The following is a 24045-nucleotide window of genomic DNA, read 5'->3' as shown; positions in this document are numbered from 1 at the left end:
TGTGTGCTGGCATCAGAGCTTGAAGGTAAACAAACAACGGCTCATCACAAGTATTTTATCGATATTTTTTACACAGTTGGCATTAAGGAGGAACATAGAAATGTTATCTGACTGACATCTAACAGCTAAATGTGTCTGGAAATATATTCACAACCCTTTTATTCTCATAAACCCCGCGGACGTGAATGCGTCTGGGTGTTCTGATTGGCTAAAGTAGACGTCTCACGTCAGCGCTAGACGTGAGCGTGCTCTTTCCGGCATCGTCCTTCTGCGTTCAGACAGTGCAGCATTCCGACAAATTACTTGTAATGTTACAACTTCTCTTTCCGGAAAATTGCCAGAACGAATTTACTGGTATTTTCAAAAAGGGCCTGTTCACACATACAGGACTATATATGGGAAAGGGGCTATTGGAACAGTGGCAAAGATCCCAAAAAATGGTGTCAGAAATGGTGTTCAGATGTCAGAAAGAAGTGAGAAACCTTGGTCATATTACCATATATTATATTAAACTGCCTCTTAGGCATCCATATACATAGAAAAAAATGGACTTCTCTTCAAAGCTCACTATCATTAGTTTTATATTTCGTAATTCACCATTTACAGATATCAGATGTTGCATTCTTTCATCTGGAGTTACGGAACATGGTCATTTGTTTTGCATTCTCTTGCTATTTAAGTTTGTTGATGTTTCTGACTTTAATTTCCTCTCCACATAGACGGCTTTGCAGAGTTTGATCAAAAACTAATCACTGGTAATCACAATCATTCTGGTTCGTGAAGAGTATAAGAAGACTTTAAACTCTGGAAAGGAGAAATAAACAGGCCGCCACACATTTGAGCGTTTCCTGGGTTTGAGTGCCGTTTGATTGAGGCAGCTCTGTGTTTGTGTGAAAGTGAATGTGAGCTCGGAGGATGTGATGTTGAGACGGACAGCAGAACGATGAGCAGAAGTTTCACTGACTTCCTTGGAAACAGGAAGACATGTTGATTGACTACAGCCCGGGGAGTTCAGAGGCCATTGACTGACTCTGTCTGAGTTTGTGTGTACGTGTGTGTGGCATTTCTGTAGTAGGCGTTTGTGGAGTTTAAGTGAGTAGCAGCCAACATTGTTGAAATTCTTAAAATTAATAACTGTAGCTATATATCTGCCAGTCAATATATATATATATATATATATATATATATATATATATATATATATATATATATATATATATATATATATATATATATATATATATATATATATTTTTTTTTTTTTTTTTGTATTTAAAAATGCATTTAAATGTTCTTTGTGTAAGTTGTTGATTCTGTTAAAGCATAAAAACATCATAATATGTTTGCAGATATTTAAGAAACATGCTAAGCGAAACATGCCAATCTTGTTTATCTGAAAAACAATGCTGAAGTCAGTTAGTCTGCTTTGAAAATGGCCATTCTGTGCTAGAATACTGTCTTTGTTTTGGTTCTTTTAACCCGCCAACTGCCAGTTTAACCAATTATGTTTCAGCAGCCCAGGGTTGCCTTGTTGGAAAAACGCATATTTCTTTCATTCGTTCAAAAAGGCTCTTAAAGCACATGTCCGTGACAGAAATGTGACCTCCGGTGGACAGTAGCAGCTCTGAAATGAGATGCAGATTCAGAGTTTCACACAAAGTTATTAATTAGCAAATTATATAAATAACAGTGTAAACATTAGGTGAGCAGGTTACATTGTAACACGCTACATGACAAGATTTGCAGAGATAACCAATTTTGCTGTTTCCACCAGACAAATCACGACAGAAATTTAAATACAGCCATTAGAAGCAGAATAGTGCACTTACTACATTTCAACGAAATTGTAATGTTTTTAATCTAGTAATGCATATTATATATCTTTAACATTATTAAATGTACATGCTGAATCACTGATATTTGTTGGTTTTGAGTCATGGTTCTAAAGTCAATTTCAAAAAGTAAATTGTATTTTCAAGATCTGAGCTGAACTATTTGCTGCAGCTTTCAGTAATATGGCAGTAAATGTCATGTAAAAAGGCAATTAAACTCACATTATTAGTCATGACACAATGACACATGAGGTTTACCTGAGCAGTATTTTTTATTGATTTTTGTGATACAGTTGAAATATAATTTGTTTGAGCCCTGGCTGGGTCAGTTGGCAGGCACGTGCACACATAGGGCTCAACCTGTGCAGTGCACATGCCCTTTTTAGACTTGGATATAAAGTGGCCTTCCAAAATTATCAAAAGTGCCCCTGCGACGCGACACACCCTCCGTCCCGCCCTTAAGTAGGCGCGCAACAACACCGCTCTTGAGTACGCGCGCTCAACCCACCTCCCTCCCCCCGCTTTACAGTACGCTCGCGACAACACCGCTCTTCTGTAGGCGCGCGACAACACCGCTCTTGAGTACGCGCGCTCAACCCACCTCCCTCCCACCGCTTTACAGTACGCGCGCAACAACACCGCTCTTCAGTAGGCGCGCGACAACAACCCCCCCCCCCCCCTTTTACAAAAAATGTATCCTGCACATGCCCTTTGAACGGTCTCTACAAGGGCTTGTCATTTGGCATTTCTGTATGGAGTTTGCATGTTCTCCTCAGGTTGGTGTGGGTTTCCTCTGGGTGCTCCGTTTTCCCCCACAAGTCCAAACACTGCAAAAAATGCTTTTCTTGCTTAGATTTTTTGTCTTGTTTCTAGTCTAAATATCTAAAATTTCTTATATCAAGAAGCATTTTCTAGACAAGCAAAACATATTGTCTTTTTTTGAGAAATAATATGCCAATATTAAGTGAGTTTTTCCTTAAAACAAGCAAAATAATCTCCCAATGGCGTAAGCAAATTAATATTGTTTTTTCTTTCGATATAAGATTATTTTGCTTACCCCATTGGCAGATTATTTTGGAATTTTTAGATATTTGGACTAGAAACAAGTCTAAGTAAGAAAAAAATCTAAGTAAGAACAGAATTTTTTTTGCAATGAAGACATGCGCTATAGGTGAATTGGGTAAGCTAAATTGTCTGTAGTGTATGTATGTGAATGTGTATGTGTGTGAATGTGAATATGTAAGTGTGTATGGATGTTTCCCAGTGATCTGTTGCAGCTGGAAGGGTATCCGATATGTAAAACATATGCTGGATAAGTTGGCGGTTCATTCCGCTGTGGCAACCACAGACTAATAGAGGAACTAAGCTGACAAGAAAATGAATAAATGATTGTAATACAATATTGTGCACCTTTTGTAAAGCTGCTTTGGAACAACAATTATTGCAAAAGCACTATTCAAATACACGTGAATAATTTAGTTTAGCCTGTATGTTTCTTTCTTTTTTAACTCTAAAAGTTCCTGTTACATTGACTTTAATTTATTGAATCACCAAGGACTACAGTTTGAGAATGAAATCTTCTTTAATGTTCATCTTGGATGATTTGAGGTTTAACAGCAGATTTAGATTTTCTTTTAGGCCAAACTAACTCATAAACTACATGCATTTAACATTGAGGGAATTCTAATTTCAGGCAGTTTTCCACTGCTGTCCTTGCTTCAGTGTGCTATTTTAAATGCAAGTAATTTGTAAAGGAAAAAAGACTCATGCTTTATATCTTTTAGCACTTGTCGAAGAATGTAGGAAGTCATGATGACAGACAGAGTCCCATAATTTCTCTGAGTAATGCTTCCTGCTGCAGCTGATTCCAACTGAGCAGCATGTCGAATCATTCTGTTTTCGAACAGACTGGGCCATTGTGCATATCATTGCTTAGGAATTCTGCATGTGAAATATGGGGAATCTCTGAGCTAATGATTCATTTTGATTCACTTTCCTTCAAGGCAACAGTCTCGAACGGCGTCATATGTTGCTTAACTGTTCATATGCACTTTATGATGTTCTAACATGTTATATCATGACTCATAATGATATAAGATCTATTTGAAATGTTTGATTGATAATTCTTGACTTGCATTGCGTTTCCTTTCAGAGCTTAATCTCCACAAAGATGACGTTTGTGTTTTGATTAGTTTTTTATTAGCAGATTTTCTATTACGTTTCAATTCCATTTTCATATAGCATTTTATTCCATCCATCCATATTTACATTTATTCGTTTAGCTAAAGAGCAATGCGAAACAGCGTTTATGAAAGTAAAGTCTCTGAATGGTAAATCTTTGTGATAATCAGAGATGGCAAAAGTGCACACATACTTTATTCAAAGTACAGATACTCATGTTAAAATTGACTCTGAAAAAAGTATTTACTACACTAAGTGGCGCAGTAGGTAGTGCTGTCGCCTTACAACAAGAGGGTCGCCGGTTTGAGCATCGGCTGAATCATTTGGCATTTCTGTGTGGAGTTTGCATGTTCTCCCGCCGTACATATAGGTTTCCTCCGGGTGCTCTGATTTTGAATTGGGTAGTGTATGAGTGTGAATAAGTGGGTATGGATGTTTCCCAGAGATGGGTTGCAGCTGGAAGGGCATCCGCTGTGTAAAACATGTGCAGGATTAGTTGGCGGTTCATTCCACTGTGGCAACCCAGGACTAATAAAGGGACTAAGCTGAAAATGAATGTATGAATGAAAAACAGCTGCCACTGATGTTCATACACTTTGTTCGATTTAACACTTGATTTTGTCCAAAACACATATATACATAAAAACTTATTTTACTATTTCTTTTGGGAATATGCTAAACCTGCTTGACTATCCTAAAGCTGTCATGATTATCCTGTGATTTCAGTGTTTGTTTGTTTCAGTGTATTGTGGATGTTCCATTTTATTTAATGTATGTAGTGTTTACAACATTAATAACATTTATTCTATGCAAAAAAACAACATACTCAGATAGCCGATGGAAAATAGACATCAGGATGACGAGCCGGCATCGTGATCCACCGCCCTGCCCCCGTTGGAATGGCAACCTACTGACGAAAGATACACATGGCCCTGTTTACATTAATACGTCTTATAATATGGCATTTTAAAATGAAAACGATCAATGTCCACACTAGCATTTCACCTAGCATTTTTAAAAAGCCCCTCTTCCACTTTAAACCCCTGAAAACGTACATCACGTGACCACACACACACACACTGTCATGGGCTGCAGCGTAAGCACGCTGAGAGCTGAGCTCCAGCAGTCAGCAGGTGCTTTAAGCACAAAACTCTTAAAGAGCAGTGCACGTCAGACAGTTTATCACGGATGTTCTTCTGGATTGTATCTCACTATAGTTGTAAACATGATAACTAATTCATCTTGTCTCTATCTAACAACTCTTCAGTCTTTTGATTCTATCAGGTAACATGTCAGAGCATGAGTAGTCTGCTTCAATCTTTTAGTTTCACGCTCGTACTTAATAATTTTAGCAAAAATCTCAGATACTATTGGTTGGTTCCTGTTAGTTTTGCACCTTTTTTACCAACCAAGTTTGTTGACACGATTATAATGACACAGATAACTCTGCCTATTCATGCCAGTCCCACAGAAAAGTGATTGACAGGTGGTAATTTGTGTGTAACTTGTCTTCTTTATGATTTGGTGATGGGTAAAACAAAGACCACGCAGGTCAGGTAGTTGAAGCAGTAGGCTACAAATAATTAATTTGTTATGAATTAATTAATTATTCATAAATAATTAATTCACTGCCGCCTACGCCAATGCCAAATTGGTCGACATAGCCCAACCCTTATACTCAAGCACAATTGCAACCCCCAAATTTTTTTCTTCATGTGATACATTAGTGTTTCTTTAAATGAATATTTTATTCATAAATCACCAAGTATAATTATTTTCGATGTTCTAAAATATTCAAGTATTTGACTATTTTAGTATTAACTGTACACAAAAAAAAAAAAAAACAACAACAAAGTAAAATTATAATTATTAAAGCATTTTTTCATGGTAGATTGAAGGCTTGGAGTAAGCATGTACAGTACATCATAGTTGGAATTGGACAAAAAACTGGATTTTTTATGGGAATGTGTTTGTACTTGTGATCCGATCAACTAAAATGCATCTATTACCCAATATGACATGGCAGCATTAGTCATGTTTACATGGCCGGCGCCCTCTGCCTCACCCACATTAGCCATCTTTTCCTATCTCATGGTCATACGATACATGATCAACGTGGGTTGAAAAAGCCACACATTTGAAAAAAAGAAGACTGATTAAAAAGTTGTTAAAAATGGCTAGAAATAATACACAGATCGCACCACCGAACACATTACAAAGAAAAAATAAGGAGTGTAGTTTATATAAGAAGTAGAAGGTACAGATATTTGTGTAAAATGGACTGAGTAAAAATAAAATTAAAATTTAAATAAAAAATAATTAGTACATTAAAGTTCTGATAACAGAAAAATCTACTTTGTTACTTGCCATCACTGGTGTTGACCTGTAGATTGAGAAGAGAAACAGTCCAAGCACTGAGCCTTTCCAGCAGGCACACAACATCATTAGACGTTAATATTAGGTTAGATTTAGGTTGTGATGTCAGGTGACCAAAATTCAATGTCTAGCCAGCATCTGAGGACAATATTATTTTGAGGTCCAATAACCATGTCAAATGACGTTGATATGTAGTTGATTTTAGGTTGTGTTGGAAAGTGACCAAAATCCAAAATCGAGTCGTCAATCTCATATGAAGTTACAGATCGACATTATGTGTGCAGGAGCTGTAGTGCTGTCCCATTTCTTAGGGGTATATTTGAAGCCCTTCCCCTTCACACTCTGTTTCAAGGGCCAAGGGGAAAGAGTAGGGGTACAAAAATAGAATAGGGATTGGGCCCAAGTTTCCCAGTACTGTAAGAATGTAGTCTATATACAGTTGAGGGCAAACTAATTAGCCCTCCTGTAGTATATATATATATATATTTCTGAAGTGATGTTTTGCAGGAAATTTTTGCAGTATTTCTTATAATATTTTTTCTTCTGGAGAAAGTCTAATTTGTTTTATTTCGGACAGAATAAAAGCAGTTTTTCGTTTTTTTAAATACATTTTATGGTCAATATTATTGGCCCCCTTAAGCTATATTGATTTTGATTATCTACAGAGCAAACCATGTATTATACAACGACTTGCCTGATTACCCTAACTTACCTAGAATTAACCTAGTTAAATTCAGGGGCGTTGCTAGGGTCGAAAGGGACAGCCCCAAAGAAGTCCCTTTGTGTCACATGTTTTGACACGTTCGAGCATGAACTCAGTTCAAATCCACCGTCTGAGGAACTCATTCTTCTTTTTTTCCTCTGCTACACATCAGATTTTGCCTACTCTTCATCACAAGGAAGACGAGTAGGAATCATTAAGTGTGTGCGTCATATTTTATTTGCACATTTTTTGAATGGAAATGTTTCTTATTCACGTATGCAAATTCATCTTCAGATGGAGCCTTAATAGCAATGTGCATGCAGTCGATCGCTCCGATTACACTGGGCAAACCGGCGACCGCTGCAAATTGAGTTTTAATGTTTGGCTGGTCAACTGCATGTTATGGAAACCTTATATATCTGCTAGACATGCGGATGAACCCGACTCATACAGCTGCCATTTCACGGCTCAGACACTTTGTAGTGTGCTATTTAACACAACTGCAACTAGGAGTTGCCAATGGACAAAAAACAAACCCACACAAAAAAATGCACGTCCGCCAGGCATGAAGATGGCGTGGACCAGCGCACATTCCCACATTCATTTCATCGTTAGTAAATCCAAACGTGAGTGTGAAATCAGGGGCCTGTTTCAGTAAGGAGGTTCAAACAACTCAGAGTTTAAACTTGAACTCTGAGTTGATTTACCAAGAGATTAAAAACTCAGAGTTTTCGGTTTCAGAACAGCTGATCTGAGTTGGGTCAATCAACTTCGAGTAGACCAACTCAGAGTTAAGTGCGCGCACCGTGACTTTAAAAAGGCATTATCAATAGAGCGCAGACATTACGAGTGACTATGGCAATATCTTATAAAAGAGATCACCATTTCTTTCTCCAGCTGAACTTGATGTTCTCATGCAAAGTTATAGTAAATATGAGTGTATATATTTGAAAAAAAGCAACCATCAGTGAAGAAGAGACAGTTAGCGTGGGAAAACAGCTGCTCAAATTAATGCCTAATTTAACTTTTTAAGTATTTAAATATTTAAGTATAATAAAATAAGTAATGTAATTTGTGACGTTTATATTTTTTTTCTAAACTTTTTTATACATTTATTAGTTTTAAATGATTTAACAGTGCACTTGTGTGTCTGCCTTTTTTTATTGATCAAGTGATAGAGGTTAATATAACATTTAGAAGGTAAGCAGTACTAAAAATAATTTTTAGAAAGAATAATAATCCCATTAATCTAGTTACAGTGCATGTCGAAGGTGAATTTAATTTAATTATTAAAAAAGGATAAGCCATTCTAGTACAGTTCTTCTGTGTGTGACTAAAATGTAGGCAATAGCTATGTTTCCATTCAAATATATTACATAAATTTATGTGCAAAACTGGAATATTGCATAAAAGATGCGAATAAAATTCCATCCAACGAGTCAAAGAGAAAAAAATTGTCACTTCCTGATTAAACTGGCACCAAATATCAACAGTAAAAACAGAATTTACTGTGGTAGAAGAAGCTGCGTCGTTTATTTAGCCTAATTAATGTACTTGCGCCTCGATTTCAGAAGACCATGCTTTAACACAATGAACACGTGGGGGTGTCTGAAGCCATGAGACGCGGAGACTCTTGACACGCACCAGACGTTCGGAGGTAATTAATAATATACACTAATACTGAAACAGTTAAGGCATTTTAGAATGACTAAAACAATATTTAAGACGTGTTACAGTGTGCTCAGCCTGCTGGTTTGTCCATTTACACACATTTTCATTATCATATGATCATGATCTTTTTTTTAATGTACATACTGTAATTTGTTCAGTAAAAGTTTTTCCATCTAAGTTTATGCGCACATTTTCTATCGAATAAAAGTTTATCCTACTCAGTTATGCGTGTTTATTATGCATATTTTAAAAAGTTATGTGCATCATGACGTTTCTATCAATCGTTTTTATGCACGTATCCAAAATGAGCATTAAAATAGGTGTGTGGAGATGTAAGGCTAAGGCGAGAAATACCGCTTCATCATTAAAAAAGGGGAGGAGACAGACAGAAACTCTGAGTTTAGAGAATAAAACCTGCTTCTGACCAGGTTAGATTCACAGAGTAAGTTACCACAGTAACTTACTCTGAGTTAAAGTTACCTCTCTTTCAGAAACAGGCTTGACTTACCCTGCTTTCTAGAGTTTAACAAACCTGCCATTTTGAAACGGAAAACCCAGAGTTTCTCTCATTTCAGGGTTAAAATACTCTGAGTTTTCAGTTAACCTCCTTTCTGAAACAGGCCTCTGGTGTACAAAGTTTTTGTGTGTACGCAAAGTTTTTGTGAGTACGCAGAGTTGATACATGAGGCCCAAGGGGCTTTTGACAATGTATCAAACACTATACCCCCCCACACCCATAACCAAAAAAAAAAAAAAAAAGCAATGCCACTGGTTAAATCACACATTAAGCTGCATACTAGTATCTTAAAGATGCAAAGATAAAATAAATCAGCTATTAGAAATTAGTTATTTAAACTATTAAGCTTAGATGTTAGATGTAAACATTGGGAAAAAATATAAAAGAATTTAAATCTTACAGGAGGACTAATACCTCTGACTTCAACTGGATGTAAATGATAATGATTCCAGCATCTTTGCTCTAAATTATATCAGCAGCAACTCATGAAAACACAAGTAACTTTCTGTGAGGAGACTGACAATCATTACCAATGTCTGCAGAGGTTTTGGTACAGAGATGACAGTGTGTTTTCCAGGATGTAGCCCAGAATAGCCTCATTTCAAAAAGGGTCAAGTGAGACAACTCTAAATTGAGCTAAAAAATAAAGCTACTTTTGTTTGAGTGCACAAAGCAACCTCTATCTCTTGTCTCTCATCCCACTTGCTCCCTTCCTCCTGTCCTCAATTGGCAGTGGGCCTTGAGTGCCCACACGGCTGCAGGTCAGAGGTCAGACACTTATGTCTGAATAAAGTGTGGCTTATATCATCTCTATCACACCCTATTTGTGCTCTGTTTCTCTGACAAGAAAAGCAGTTTTGTATAGAAAGGATGTTGAGGGATGGAAGATCTAACTAAAAAACCTCCAGGGAAAAAAAAAGGAGAAAAAAAGAAAAAGAAACTACTGTAATGATCAGCAGAAGTAAGCACACAAGAGAGGAAATAAGACTGAAAGAAGAAACAGGATGTTCTGACTGAGAAAAGTCTTTATTTGATGCAAATTACCCACTGTTAAAACATAGGAGGGAGTCTGAGCAGTTTATGAATTGAACTTGCAGTATATTTTAGTTTTGCTTGAGTACATTTTTAGGACACTTTAATAAATAATAATAATAAGTCTTATATGGGTGGTTCTTCAACTACAGGCACTTTTATGTCCTTTGATCATATAGCAAAATAAATATATAATTTTGTTCAAATTCCTCTTTCTTTGTCAAACTAACAATAAAACCTACTTAAGGGGTAACTCTGGGTGTGCGACAAGGTTAAAACAGTGATTTTGACACCTAAAAGGAGGTTAAATAATAATAATTAAAAAAAAAAAAAAAAAAAATATATATATATATATATATATATATATATATATATATATATATATATATATATATATATATATATATATATATATTTATTATTCAACCTCCTTTTAGGTGTCAAAGTCACTGTTTTAACCTTGTCGCACACCCAGAGTTTTAAACTTCAACAATAAAAAATAACAACATTTTAAATGTTTTATGGTTATTAATGTGAGACTATTATCAATATTATTTTTATACAAAATATAGCTGTTGCACAGTATCAGTGTCATTTCCACCAATTGCTAATTTCTAAAATGATAGATATTAAACCCGAACCCGTCGGATTTGGGCAAAGAAGTTCAGCCTTTTTGCAGACATCTTCAATCTCACAACAAGTTTCTGAGTTCTCTCAGCCTTCCAACTGTGTTCATTTTTCAGAGGCAATCTGGAAACTCATTCAGTGCTAAAAGCATTGTAAAAGCATGTCTTACTTATTCAAATTAATTAAATAAACATATTAAATTGAAACAATGGCAATGGAGGATTTTGTAATTAAAAATGAAAAGTTTAATATAAGTTTCTGTGAAACCAGAGGTTGCGTTAGACTTTCTTAATGTCCGCCATTTCTTTGGAGAGGGTTGTAAAAATTCCGTCATATTATTGAGCGTCAATTAATTTGCATATTTTCTAATTGTTTTTTTATTCATATTTTAATAATGTACTTGCACGACAAGCATATAGGCTAAATTATTCAAATTTATTTGACAAATGAACAATAACTCATATCTGCCTTACCTCATATCTTCCTCCTGCATCGACCTGAACTGGGTGCTTGTCTGTGCGTAATCAAACGCATTAAGGGAGACTGATGCAGAGGCAATTGTTATTAAATTCTGTCGTCTTTGCCTCAGAAAGTCTACTTCTTGTGAGAGTTTTAAATTTGTTCTGGAGGCTGAAGCCTAGTTCGGCTGCCACACTGGAGAGTCCTTGCCAGAAGCGGCTCGGACTCTACAGACAGACTCGGGCCAGATTTGCTTAACAGAAATCGAGCCAGTGCTTTACAGCCGCATCACAAATGCATGTGTAAGCGAGCTGCAGGCCATACTCGGCCTAGATAACACTCGCCATTGCCAAGTCGGAGCCGAAGGGCAGCCGAACTCGGGCCGATTGCTACCTGCTATCTGGGTAGCGCCACTTCAGCCAGCGTTTTGTAGTTAGAAAACATTTTTTCTAAGGAAGTGATCAGAAGTTTGATGGATTTTCTGAATGTGGGAATTCCGGGTCTTGCAAGCACTTGTTTCACCGGGAAAAAATACTGCAACACGCGCTCCTTCAGCACCAGGGGCGTGGCTTCACCCTTCTGCGTTCGGTAGTGGATGTTGCTCACAACGCACTCCAAACCACCTGACCTCCTTGTTGCCGCTTGGCTGGCCTGTAACAACAGCTGTTGGCAACTGAGGATTTTTGTCTGTTTGTTCTTTATCGTCCACTGCATCACTTCCTCTTTTTTCACCTTTATTATAAATATCACAACTATTTGGCCGTTGAAACTTCTCACACTCATCTGCTGTGAGATTTTTCTGTACACAGTACAGATAACTGTACACAGTGGTGACAAAGAGGAGACAAAACAAGGGCAATCGCCATCAGCTGGACAGAAGTGGGAATTACAGTTAGCTACAAATTACAATGGATCACCCTCAGCATAATCCATCAAAATGACGGATCACCTTCAGACGTGACCTCTGTGTGAAACTATGAATATTTCTCTTTAATTTTATTTAGACTAATTTTTTTTTCATTTGAACAAACCAGTTCTGTGCTTTGGTGCTGAAGCATGACTGGTTTTTAAATGCTTTATCTCAGATGTTATTCGTTATTCATGTTTATTTAGTAGGAAACTGATGAACAAAGATACATTAAAATTAAGATACTAATAAAACCAAGCGAAATTCATTTTAAAAAAATATTTTTTTTTCCAAGAAAATTTTTAAAAATTATGTTTTTGTTTGAGCCCGTCCACTACTGGTGGATAATTTGTTCGACTTTGTGGAAAATAAGGATTTAATAAATGCTTCACTGTAATTGTTGTATCACAAACCTCTGTCATATATTTGCACATTTTTTCAAAGTCATTATTTTAAAGATTATGTCTTGAGAATCTGATTTTTCCTTGTTGCTGATGTGCTTTCATTTTCTCCATCACACTCCCGGCAAGTTCAGGTGAGGGAGTGTTTATTAAGTAGCCCATGGCTGGAAATTGTACATTTAGATTTAAAGGAAAATATCTTAATATTAAAAAAGAAATTTATGTTTTAAGGAATGCATAAGTAAGGAATGCATTTTGTGTGTATATGTATTGACCTTATTCTAAAATGCGGAAGTGGGTCTGTTTTCGCGATTGTCTTAGAACTTCCGTTTCAGTTGCCTATGGGAAAAATGACAAGAAATAATAAACAGCAAAAAACGGTCAAACTACTTGCTCTACAAACAAATGTTTGCATGACTATACAGACCAAGTAGAATATTATAAGAAAGGAAATATCAGTTTGCAACATCAAACAGCGAAACGGGCAGTTTTTAATGTCTGAAAATGAATGGAAGTGAATGAGACCGGAAGTCTTGTGCCAAAAAGATTCAAATGGCAGCGCCCGCTCGTCTGCGGAGAATAAGGTCAATAGGATGTGTATATTTATAGAGGGATTCATGTGTGCATATGTATTGGGTGCATGTATAGAGTGTATCATATGTGCATATCATGTATGTGTGTGTGTGTGTGTGTGTGTGTGTGTGTGTGTGTGTGTGTGTGGGTGTATGTAGTGTATCATGTTTGTATATGTATAGAGTACAGCATGTGTGTATTTGTATGGAGTGCAACACGTGTGTATTTATATAGTGTGCATCATATGTATAGGTATAGGGTGTATTATGTGTTCAGTTTCAGTTTGTTTTTTTTAAAAGCAAAGTTTGACATTCCCCCCAAAAAACATGTCTTAACTTAGCATACAAATGTTGTTAGTAGCATGCAGGACTAGCAGTTGGTGAACTTTGTAACATTTCTTTGTAAATTTCCTTAAAAGGATACAGATGTGGCTATTGAGAATGTGCGAGTGAACAAACGTGCCCACACGCAGTGCTGCAGTACTGCGCAGCACAGCACAAAACAGTCTAACACAAGAAAAACATGACTAGCAGGAGGCAGTTGTGTAACATAGTAAACATACTGAGCTAATATATTGTAGCAGCCAGAGCATGTAAGCTAAGCGGTGTGATGCTCCACTAAACATTCGCTCCATGGTCGTGCACAGTCGCTAAGTGCCCAAAGCTAGTGCTCCGTTAACATTCCATAAACCAATACCGCTCAGACATAAAATTTCGCTTGTAGGCTAACTGTAACTGTTTTTTTTTTTAACAAAAAAATCTTAAATAACTGTCTAAAATGAAAGCACATTGATAAAATAAGCTTCTGTTCAAAGCAGCATTCTTATTTTTTTGATCATATCTCAATAGGCCTAAAGGCTGATTTATACTTCTGTATCTGCCGTGAATTTGCGTGAAGGAGCTCCGGATGGAAAGTTTTGTTGTGTGTTTACCTCATAGTTAAAGTTGTTGCACGTCTGCCGATTCCTGCCTCAAAATGAGCGAGTTTTTAGCCACTTGTACATCCAGGAAGTGTTCAGAAAAAGCAAAACAGCAGCGAAGAAACTCGACACAGAGGAACATTTACACCTCACTGCCAACTAACGTTTCGGAAGCGTAATGCAGACCAACAGAGACAACGTGCAGAAGAATAAATGCTCAGCTACGCGCATTGTATGCGCCGTGGATACATACTGATGCAGAAGTATAAACCAGGCTTAAATGATAAACTGTGTATTTTATAGCCTATTTATTTAGACAGCTGTGCGTTTTATCTTAGTCTATTTTAAACTGTGTTCAGGGAACGTTCACTCCCATTGGCCTGACAATAGATAATCGATTGTTCCTTGCGCCACCTGGTGGATATTGTGCAAAGCACAAAATGTTTTTTTTTTTTCTAAACATTCTCAGAGGCCATTTTTGTAGTTCACCCAAAAATGAAAATTCTGTCATTTCCTCACTCGACTTGTTTACATAATTTTTTTTTTTCTTCTTCTCTTTTTTTATCACTTTACCAAGAGAAGATATTTTGAAGAATGTTGTAAACTGGCTGACTTTCTTAGCAGGAAAACCACATACTATGGATGTCAATGGTTTTGGAACAAGTCAAGGGTGATAAAATCATGGCAGACGTTTCAATTATTGGATGAATTATCTGTTAAATATTCTTACATCCTGACCTCAATCTGCACTCTTTGCCTAAATAACTCCAGCCGCTCTTGACACAAACGCACAGATGTGAAATGTGTCTTCATATTCGCCTTGACTATCAGAACAGCAGCAATATTTTTAAAGACAACAAAGCAAGAAAAAGTAATCCGTCCAATATTGAGTGCACTTTTTTGTGGTAAAATGACAAAACAATAACAATATGGATTTAACATTCTGTTGTTTTTAACCTTAACCAGTTAAACTCTGCTGTTTTTTGGGGAATTTTGCTTGGATTTTGCCCACCCAAATTTAAAAGCTTCCCAAATTCACATGCAGAGGTGTAAATGCAAAAATTTGGTATCATTTTAAAGAAAACCCTTTGAATTTTCATAAAACACTATGGGAAGTGTTTAAAATAACTGTATATGTTGTCTGTGTTATAATAGACACCTAAAAAAAGAGGCGCTTTTGTATTCTCTTTTTATAAGCTCAAATTTAAAAGTGTACCCTTTAGGTTCTGTGTGGTCTAGGTTGCTGAAATTAATTTTGTTGGTTTCTGCACATGTCTGTATTTATAGGGAAAAAAAAATGTGTCTACCATAATTTATGCAAAAGTTATTGTATTTTAACTGATGAGAGGTGCTATACAAGCCACAGGGGCCAATCATTGTTTTCATACTTCACTATTCTTTTGTTTGATCAAACATAATTCACTGTGTTTGGACCATGTCAGACATATAAAAGGATTACTTATGGAAATCACCTCAAAAACAGAGGAGAATGGCCCTGAAGCGCACAGTTTAAGGTAAGAGATGACAGCTGTCTGTGCCATCTGGGGCTGCTTACTGATCATAAATGTATTGTTTTCACTTCTGCTCCATGGAAACACCGCTATTTATTCGGCAACTGTTTGGTATGTGGATATAACTTAGTAAAAAGAATGCTAGAACCGTATGAGCACCGGCAAGAGCTTTTATTTGAGCTATAACTTGTACATGTGTCATAGGAAAATTATGAAAATGAACCAATGTAAAATACCCAGCTTGGGTATCCAAAATACTGTGTATTTAAGTGTAAATAACATTTGTACAGTGGAATAAAAAACAAAGTGATATATATGTGCATAAAATATAGATTCTAAACTTTCTAACATAACTACTTAAGGGGGTCTGGTGCAATGCTAGCCCTTTAAAATTTAAAGTAAAAGTTGATGACGTCACGGACCCGGTACCGGGTCTGCGGAGTAAGAGCACTGTGTGAGTTCTGACACTTTCGTAAGTATTATGATTGGATATTTGGCTTTCTTATAGTGTTTGTAAAAACAGTTGTTATACAGTAAAAACCCCATATTTACTTACTTTGCAGGAGGAATGAAACGGTGGGAGATTTTCATATTCCACATTATCACATTATTCAGTAAAAGATCTTTTGTTCTGACCGACTTAACACATCATCTAAGTTATTCCGTAGCACATATCATGTTTTAAACCCCCGCTTATCACTCCTGCCAAACAAAAGAGCCTGCAAATTCAAATAAACAGACAAAAGAGAGGCCGGGTTGATTCATCAGGCCGGTCTGACGTAGCTTTTCGGAGACTGAAAACATCAGATTGTGAGGCTCTTATGACTCAGGTGGTCTTAGACAAGCTATGGGGTAATTTACAAGCCAAGCTTCCTGGAAAACGTCTGTGATGCTGACAGCAGGAATGGAACGGCTGCCATTTTGAGGTTTACACCACTACCAGGAGACAATCTAATCTAGTTAAAGATGTAAAATAAAACCTTGGGCAATAAAACGTTACACAGCCAGGAAAGAGAGAAAGATAGGGGAGGATGAAGCAATGGGGGATTTGGGAATTGTATAGTAATTGCATGATTTACTCTTACAGTTAAAATTGTGATGCTCTTTAAATTGCTTGCAGAGGAACGGATCCTCTGAGTGAATGCCATGATGTCTTCCATTAAATGAAGAGCTGTTGATTACAGAGAACAAACTTGGATCCTCCTGTTGAGCTGCAGCAATGAGACACTGGAGCATAAGAGTTACTTGATTAACACCGGTTATGCAGTAATTCAATTTTCTAGGGAATGAGCTAAATGTGGCTCTGAATTCAGTATCTGACAGCGCAAATGCACTGATTTACAATTCTTGAAGTTATTTATTTATTATTATTATTATTTATTTATTTATTTTTTTTTTTTTTTGTGGTGCTTGGGAGTTGTTACACCTCATGTTATAATTAAATGGAGACACCAAGTTTAAATTTGAGCCACTGAATTTGATTCATTTGAGATGCTTTTGCCAATCACCTGTTAGCTAAAGTCATTGACCACTTTATTAGGAACACCTGTCCAACTGCTCGTTAACGCAAAATTCTAATCAGCTAATCACATGCCAGCAACTTAATGCATTTAGACATATATACATAGTCAAGACGATCTGCTGCAGTTCAAACCGAGCATCAAAATGGGGAAGAAAGGTGATTTAAAGGGGTGGTCCAGAAAGTAATTTTAAGGCTTAGTTGTGTTAATAAGATGCAAAGCAATTTGTGCTCATGTTTCACTTGAAATCACGTTATTTTTTTCATAAATCTCCCTTTGGTCATTTACAGTTACTCAGCTAACATAAAAACGAATGTCATATTTCCTAGTTCTTCTGAAAGGCCTGCCTTCAAGAGGCGCGGATTGGTCATCTGTCATAATGTGCTGTTATTCGCGAATCGGCTCCACATCATTCCCGTACAAGCAAGCGTTTTTGTGCTGTGTGAACAGTCTACTTCATGCATGCTCTCTAAACTAAAATTTGACAAGTGTCTGTAACAAGTGAAAATGGGGTGCGGCTCCTTTAAGAGAGATTGCCAATGTGTGTGTGTGTGTGTGAGAGAGAGAGAGAGAGAGAGAGAAAAAAAAACACTGCCATGCGCTTAACAAGAGAAGCGCATGTGCGCGGGACCGATTTTTATTTTTCTCTGCTGCTCTGATTAAGTTATTTTCTTTAATATACAGTGACACTGTTGACAGAAGAATAAAGCACAGGATGTGGGATGCGACGTGTGAGCCTTGATTGATTCTTCTGCTGCTACACGAGTTAGGCGAGCTCTCCTGTATTATTTTAAATCAATGCATTACACGACGTCTTTCACATATATTCGGAATATGCATGAGTAAGTAATATGAATCGTTCTCATATCTTTTGCGAGTTCATTATCTGAGATGTAGAACGCATGGAAAAGCTGCCTATAGAAGGATATGCACGTGCTGGTGAAGAGAGTGTGTGTGTTTACAGCGGTTTGACTGATAAATATGAATTTGTAGCTAAATTGTTTGCGGTGCCAAAGAGCTTTTCTCGTTGTTTACATCTTTGCTACAGCATACAGTTAATGCTAAACACTGTACATGTCATGAATCATTTTAACAAATAAATTTGTAGGCTACAGCATCTGCTTGTTAGAGCTGCTCCTTCTTTGAGGATATTTTAACCGAATCCAGCACTGAACTGGGAGAGATTCTGGAAGCTGTATTTTGTCAAATAGTGCTTGCTATGTATTTTATAATTCTCTGGAACATAATTATTAAATTATTATTGAACTGTTAGCACTTCTGTTCTTGTGTTATGTCATTTGGAAGCCCAATTACAGAAACAGAAGAAGCTCTGTGGAAAAAGTACCGTTTGGACAACATTTTATCTCTCTCTGCTGTAAAATTCTTTAGTATTTTTTGTAGTTATAATATATATATATATATATATATATATATATATATATATATATATATATATATATATATATATTATATAACTATTTTTTGTAGTCCCCAAAGTTTTTTTCATTGGGACAACCAGTCAGGTTCTTTGCTAAGCTAACTCTGTAAATCTCCCTTTGCATTGAACTTTGAGCGTCGTACATTCAGAGATGCTATTTATGTTCACACAGCTACATTACACATCAACTAAAGTTTAAAATATAAAAATCATAGTGGACAACCCCTTTAAGTGACTTTGAACGTGGCATAGTTGTTGGTTCCTGGCGTTTTGGTCTAAGCATTTCAGAAATTGCTGATCTACTGGGATTTTCATGCACAACCATCTTTAATGGTTACAGAGAATGGTTAGAAGAAAAAGAAGAGAAAATACCAGTGAGCGGCAGTTCTGTAAGAGCAAATTCCTTGTTGATGCCAGAGGTCAGAGGAGAATGGCCAGAATGGTTTGAACTGATAGAAAGACAACAATAACTGAAATAACCATCCTAAGGAATGCAGAAGAGCATCTCTGCATGCACAACACGTCGAACTTTGAGGTGGATGGGCTACAGCAGCAGAAGACCACACCGGGTGTCACTCCTGTCAGCCAAGAACAGGTAACTGAGGCTACAGTTCACACAGACTCACCAAAATTAAACAACGACAACATGAAAGCATAGATATATCCTGCCTTGTGTTGGTTCAGTCTAGTGGGGGTGGTGTAATGGTGTGGTTATTTTCTTGGCACACTTTGGGTCCATTAGTACTAATTGAGCATTGTGCCAATGCCACAGCCTCCCAGAGGATTGTTGCTGACCATGTCCATCCTTTTTTGACCCCAGTGTACCCATCTTTTGATCTGTACCATGTCAGCATAACCTTTCAGACTGGTTTCTTGAACATAACAATGAGTTCACTGTACTCAAATGGCCTCCACAGTTACCAGATCTCAATCCCATAAAGCAGGGGTTCTCAACCTTTTTTACTTCGGGCCCATCTTCTTCAAAAACTTTTTAAAGGCGCAAGTCTGACATTTTTTTGTTAAACTGATCGTTTAAAAAATATATATTTATTTTAACATTTATTTTGCTTATACCATTATTATCTTATTTTTGTACAGCTTTTAATTAAAAAATTATATATATATATATATATATATATATATATATATATATATATATATATATATATATATATATATATATATATATACTTCCTGTCTTTATCAGTTGTCTAAAATACAAGACTTAATTGGAAATGTTTTATAACGCTTGGCATACGCATTGCTGAAATGTAATTAGCCATTAAACAGACACTAAAATCATTTTAGGGGGAGTACACTTGAACAGAGCACGATTTCAGCAGAACACTTCACCAAGACTTGTAAAATCTTGCCCTCGGAGCTGATTTATTCTGTATCATAGCGAGTCATTTGGCAGCAGGGCCTCTAGACTAACAAAAGCCAGATCTGAATCCTTGCAATGAAGTGGGTCCCTTGGTGCTACGATCGTTGCTCCAAAGGTGACATAATAGGTTGGAGGACAGCCAGAGATCCTGATGTAAGTGTGTGTGTGTGTGTGTGTGTGTGTGTGTGTGTGTGTGTGTCAGGTCGATCATGAAGCAGATCCCTGAAGGCTGGCTTCATTTTGCACTCTGTCATTTAAGCCAATGATAGTCAAGCAGAACAAGGAAGAGTTAAATGTGTTTGAGGACATTCAGAGAGAACTCTGTTATCATGGGACCATTGAGGGGGTCAAAATTTGGTGAAAATATAAACACAGATGTACCATGGCAGGACATTTTTTTTTATAAGTGTTAGTAAAAGGCTTTCTCCCTGTTTTCTCTAGCTTGCAAATGATGTATTTAATTGTGTTTTGTTACTTGTAACCGCTTGTACTGTATCAGGTAAACTCTATATGTTCTCATATCACGTCTAATGCCACGTTAAAAACGTGACACGTGCTGCTTTGTTTACGCATTTAAATGCGTTTGTGAGCTCCGGTTCCACTGCTATTTGTCGTTGCTATGGCCACCATCAGTTGTTCCTACACACATGCAGCGGTCAAGGTTCAGAATAGTTCAGCTTTTGCCACTGTGTGGATTAATACTGAATGTGTATCGTAGTTAAGAATGGAGCAATATGCTGGTGTTTAACTACACTGCTTTTGGGGGTAAGGTGTCTGTATAACACTGTTGAGTAAGTTTAGTATGAATCATGTTTCGGGCGTCCGCTGCGATCGGATCCTATATCAATGTTGAGGACCCGGGATCTTGACAAACCACGCTGGGCATTTTACTGTCTCACACTGAACGCTGTCAACCAATCAGAACAGGCGGTCATCGGTTCACAGGCGGTCATCGGTTCAATCAGTGAAGATTAGCTTCACGCTAAGGAGGGGTTTGGGAACAAAAGAATCGCTGAATGATTCATATGGGAGTCGCTGGGATCATTAGGTAAAAATAAATTCATATTTTAAGACCATGAAAGTGTTTTTTGACCTTGCATACATATCAGTATGTTGTTGGAGACCCACATAACCAAAATATGACCCTTTTTAATGTATAATAGGGGCTCTTTAACAAATTTTTATTCATCTACCTGTACAGTATCATAGCACATTATTGCAAAACATGTCTTTGTATAGGATAAAGTAAGTGGTGTAATGCAGAATTAGTGGCATTTTCAGTTCACACAGCTTCATGCTCTCTCTCATTCACACACATAGACAGCCCAAAAAAGTGTCACACAGCATCACGCTCTCTCTCATTAAAACACATAAACAGCATCCACGTGCATGCTCTCTCAGGAGTGATATTGTTAGACCACCCACTCCCGTTCAAATTACACCTGTATTACCGTGCTTTATACGAAAATTTACTCCCGCACTGCAAGAAATCTAGTCGGGTCCCGTGGCTCCCGCGGTACAGCAGCAGAAATGCAGACTTCTAGTTCATATTTACGTCTCCCTTCTCGTTTGGTTGAAACCCAAAATATTGCCAAACTGCAGAAGTTGTGTTCTTTTTTGAGACCAGGGGCCTCATGTATCAACGTTGCGTACGCACAAAAACTTTGCGTACGCCAGGTTTCACGCTCAGAATCGCTCACGTTTGGATTTACTAACAATGAACTGAACGTGGGAATGTGCGCAGCTTCACGGCAGCTTTCTGGCTGGCGTACGCACATTTTTTGTGCGTGTCTGTTTTATTTCCATTGGCGACTCCTAGAGGCGGTTGTGTTAAATTCCTCTCTACAAAGTGTCTGAGCATTGCAATGGCAGCTGTATGAGACGGGTTCATCTAGCAGGTAAATAAGGTTTCCATACCATACAGTTGAGCAGCTAAAAAAGAAGAAAGAGTTCATCAGACGCTGGATTCGAGCCGAGTTCATGCTCGAACGTGTCAAAACATGTTGACATGTGTCTTACGAACGCGCCACTGGCAAAAGCAAGCAAAAAGAGAAACTTTGAACAGAATGTGAATTGGAGGTGCTCCTTTCGGAGGTAGTGTTTCATACATGTACGAAGACTTGCGTGGAAATCTTACTAAAATATTGCGTACGCACAAAGCTGTAAATGTGCGTACGCAGAAAAAAATTCAGATGTATGAAACACTGCGTACGCCGAATCTCACGCATATTCTTTTGTACATCCGAATGAACGTGAAACTGAGCGCAACATGCACGAGCACAAAACCCCTCCCTGCCTCCTCCCCCGTATGAATATGCTAATGACTATGCTAATGGCAAAACCCAACAAAAAAGCAACGGCAAAATCAAGCAAAAAGAGAAACTTTGAACAGAATGTGAATTGGAGGTGCTGCTTTCGGAGGTAGACCGGAGAAAAGCGGTGTTATTTGCAAGTTTGTTCTCCGGAATTAACAACAAAAGAGAAAAATAGAGTGGGAGAGTTTAGCTGATACGGTTAACACAGTTGGGTCTGAACATCGCACTGAGTGCATTGAAGAAAGAAATAGTGTGGTTTATATCTATAAAATGTTGCACTACCCTTAGTAGTCTCGGTGGCGCAGCTCATACGACGCATGTGTTCATGAACTATCACGTTCGAGCATAAACTCGGTTCGAATCCAGCGTCTGATGAACTCTTGTTCTTTTTTTTCCCGCTACATATCAGATTTTGCCCACTATTTATCACGAGAAAGACAAGTAGGAATCATCAATAAGTTTGTGCATCATATTTTATTTGCACATTTATTGAATGGAAATGTTTCTGATTCACGCATGCAAATTCATCTTCAGATAGTGTCTTTATAGCAATGTGCGTGCGGTAGATTGCTCAGATTACATTGGGAAAACAGGCGACCGCTGCAAATTGTGCTTTAATGTTTAGCTGGTCAACTGTATGGTATGGAAATCTTACATACCTACTAGATGAACCTGTCTCATACAGACGCCATTGCAAGGATCAGACACTTTGTAGAGAAGAATTTAACACAACTGCCTCTAGGAGTCGCCAATGGAAATAAAACAGACACGCACAAAAAATGTGCGTACGCCTGCCAAAAAGCTGCCGCGAAGCTACGCACATTCCCACGTTCAGTTCATTGTTAGTAAATCCAAACGTGAGCGATTCTGAGCGTGAAACCTGGCGTACGCAAAGTTTTTGTGCGTACGCAGCGTTGATACATGAGGCCCCAGGTCACTTGGTGTGCGACTCGCCATCTTACCTCACCTCTCTCTCTCCTTCACACTGTACTGTGATGACAATCACACATGCACATTTTTAGACATTAAATAAATAATATTTAATACTTGTGTCCTATATAAGTGCATTGTTTTTTCTATGACAATATAACGCTATTGAAACTGATACCATTGCTATTTTTAGATTCCGCGGTATACCATATTACCGCCCAAGCCTATCTTGCTATATATGTTGTTACATCCTATGATATATTTGGGTAACAAGTTGTTGGTGTGCGTGACAGTTTATTGTTCTCTCATTTTATTTTATTCATCTCTCTCTCTCTATCTCTCTCTCTCTCTCACTGAGCAGCGCTCTAAACAATCTGCACCTGCTTCTAATCGGAGCAAGTCGGATCTGTCGCTGTTGATAGAGCATCCAGGCTTTATTAAAAGGCAGAGCAGCAAAGCACGGAGAGAGTTTCTGTTTTTGCTATCCCAATGATTATAGTGCAATATTTAAACCGTGAATCTTGTGAGATTGAACAAACAGAAACTGACGAACGATGTTATCTAGCAACTTTTTGGGCAGAGCTTAGCACCTTTTCCTTGAATATAGTTGGCAACAGTGCCTCCATAGAGAGAAAGGTTCCAGTAAGTCCAAAAAAAACCCCAAAAAACATCCTCAAAAAAGACCACATGCTATATCAGAATTTTTTCAAGCTACAAGAATATATTATGTGCACATAAAACAAAAACAA

General features: G+C 37.5%; 2 long non-coding RNA genes across 2 annotated transcripts in view; both read left to right on the top strand.

The window, feature by feature from the left end:
• Positions 1 to 3338: 3338 nt before the first annotated feature.
• LOC147839023 (uncharacterized) lies at positions 3339 to 10231 on the top strand. The gene is made up of 3 exons (XR_015518136.1): positions 3339 to 6049; positions 6859 to 7722; positions 9384 to 10231. It is a non-coding gene; the product is annotated as an uncharacterized LOC147839023 (long non-coding RNA).
• Positions 10232 to 17770: 7539 nt separating this feature from the next.
• Positions 17771 to 24045, top strand: part of LOC147839022 (uncharacterized) — a 54883-nt gene continuing 48608 nt past the window's right edge. The window contains exons 1-2 of the long non-coding RNA XR_015518138.1: positions 17771 to 18071; positions 19008 to 19262. This is a non-coding gene — a long non-coding RNA (uncharacterized LOC147839022). The remainder of the gene's footprint in view (positions 18072 to 19007; positions 19263 to 24045) is intronic.

This window comes from Danio rerio, chromosome 20, assembly GCF_052040795.2.
Source record: "Danio rerio strain M-AB ecotype USA chromosome 20, GRCz13ab, whole genome shotgun sequence".
Lineage (NCBI taxonomy): Eukaryota > Metazoa > Chordata > Actinopteri > Cypriniformes > Danionidae > Danio > Danio rerio.
The sequence above is the reverse complement of the archived record's forward strand: the minus strand, read 5'-3'. Positions and strand labels throughout refer to the sequence as shown.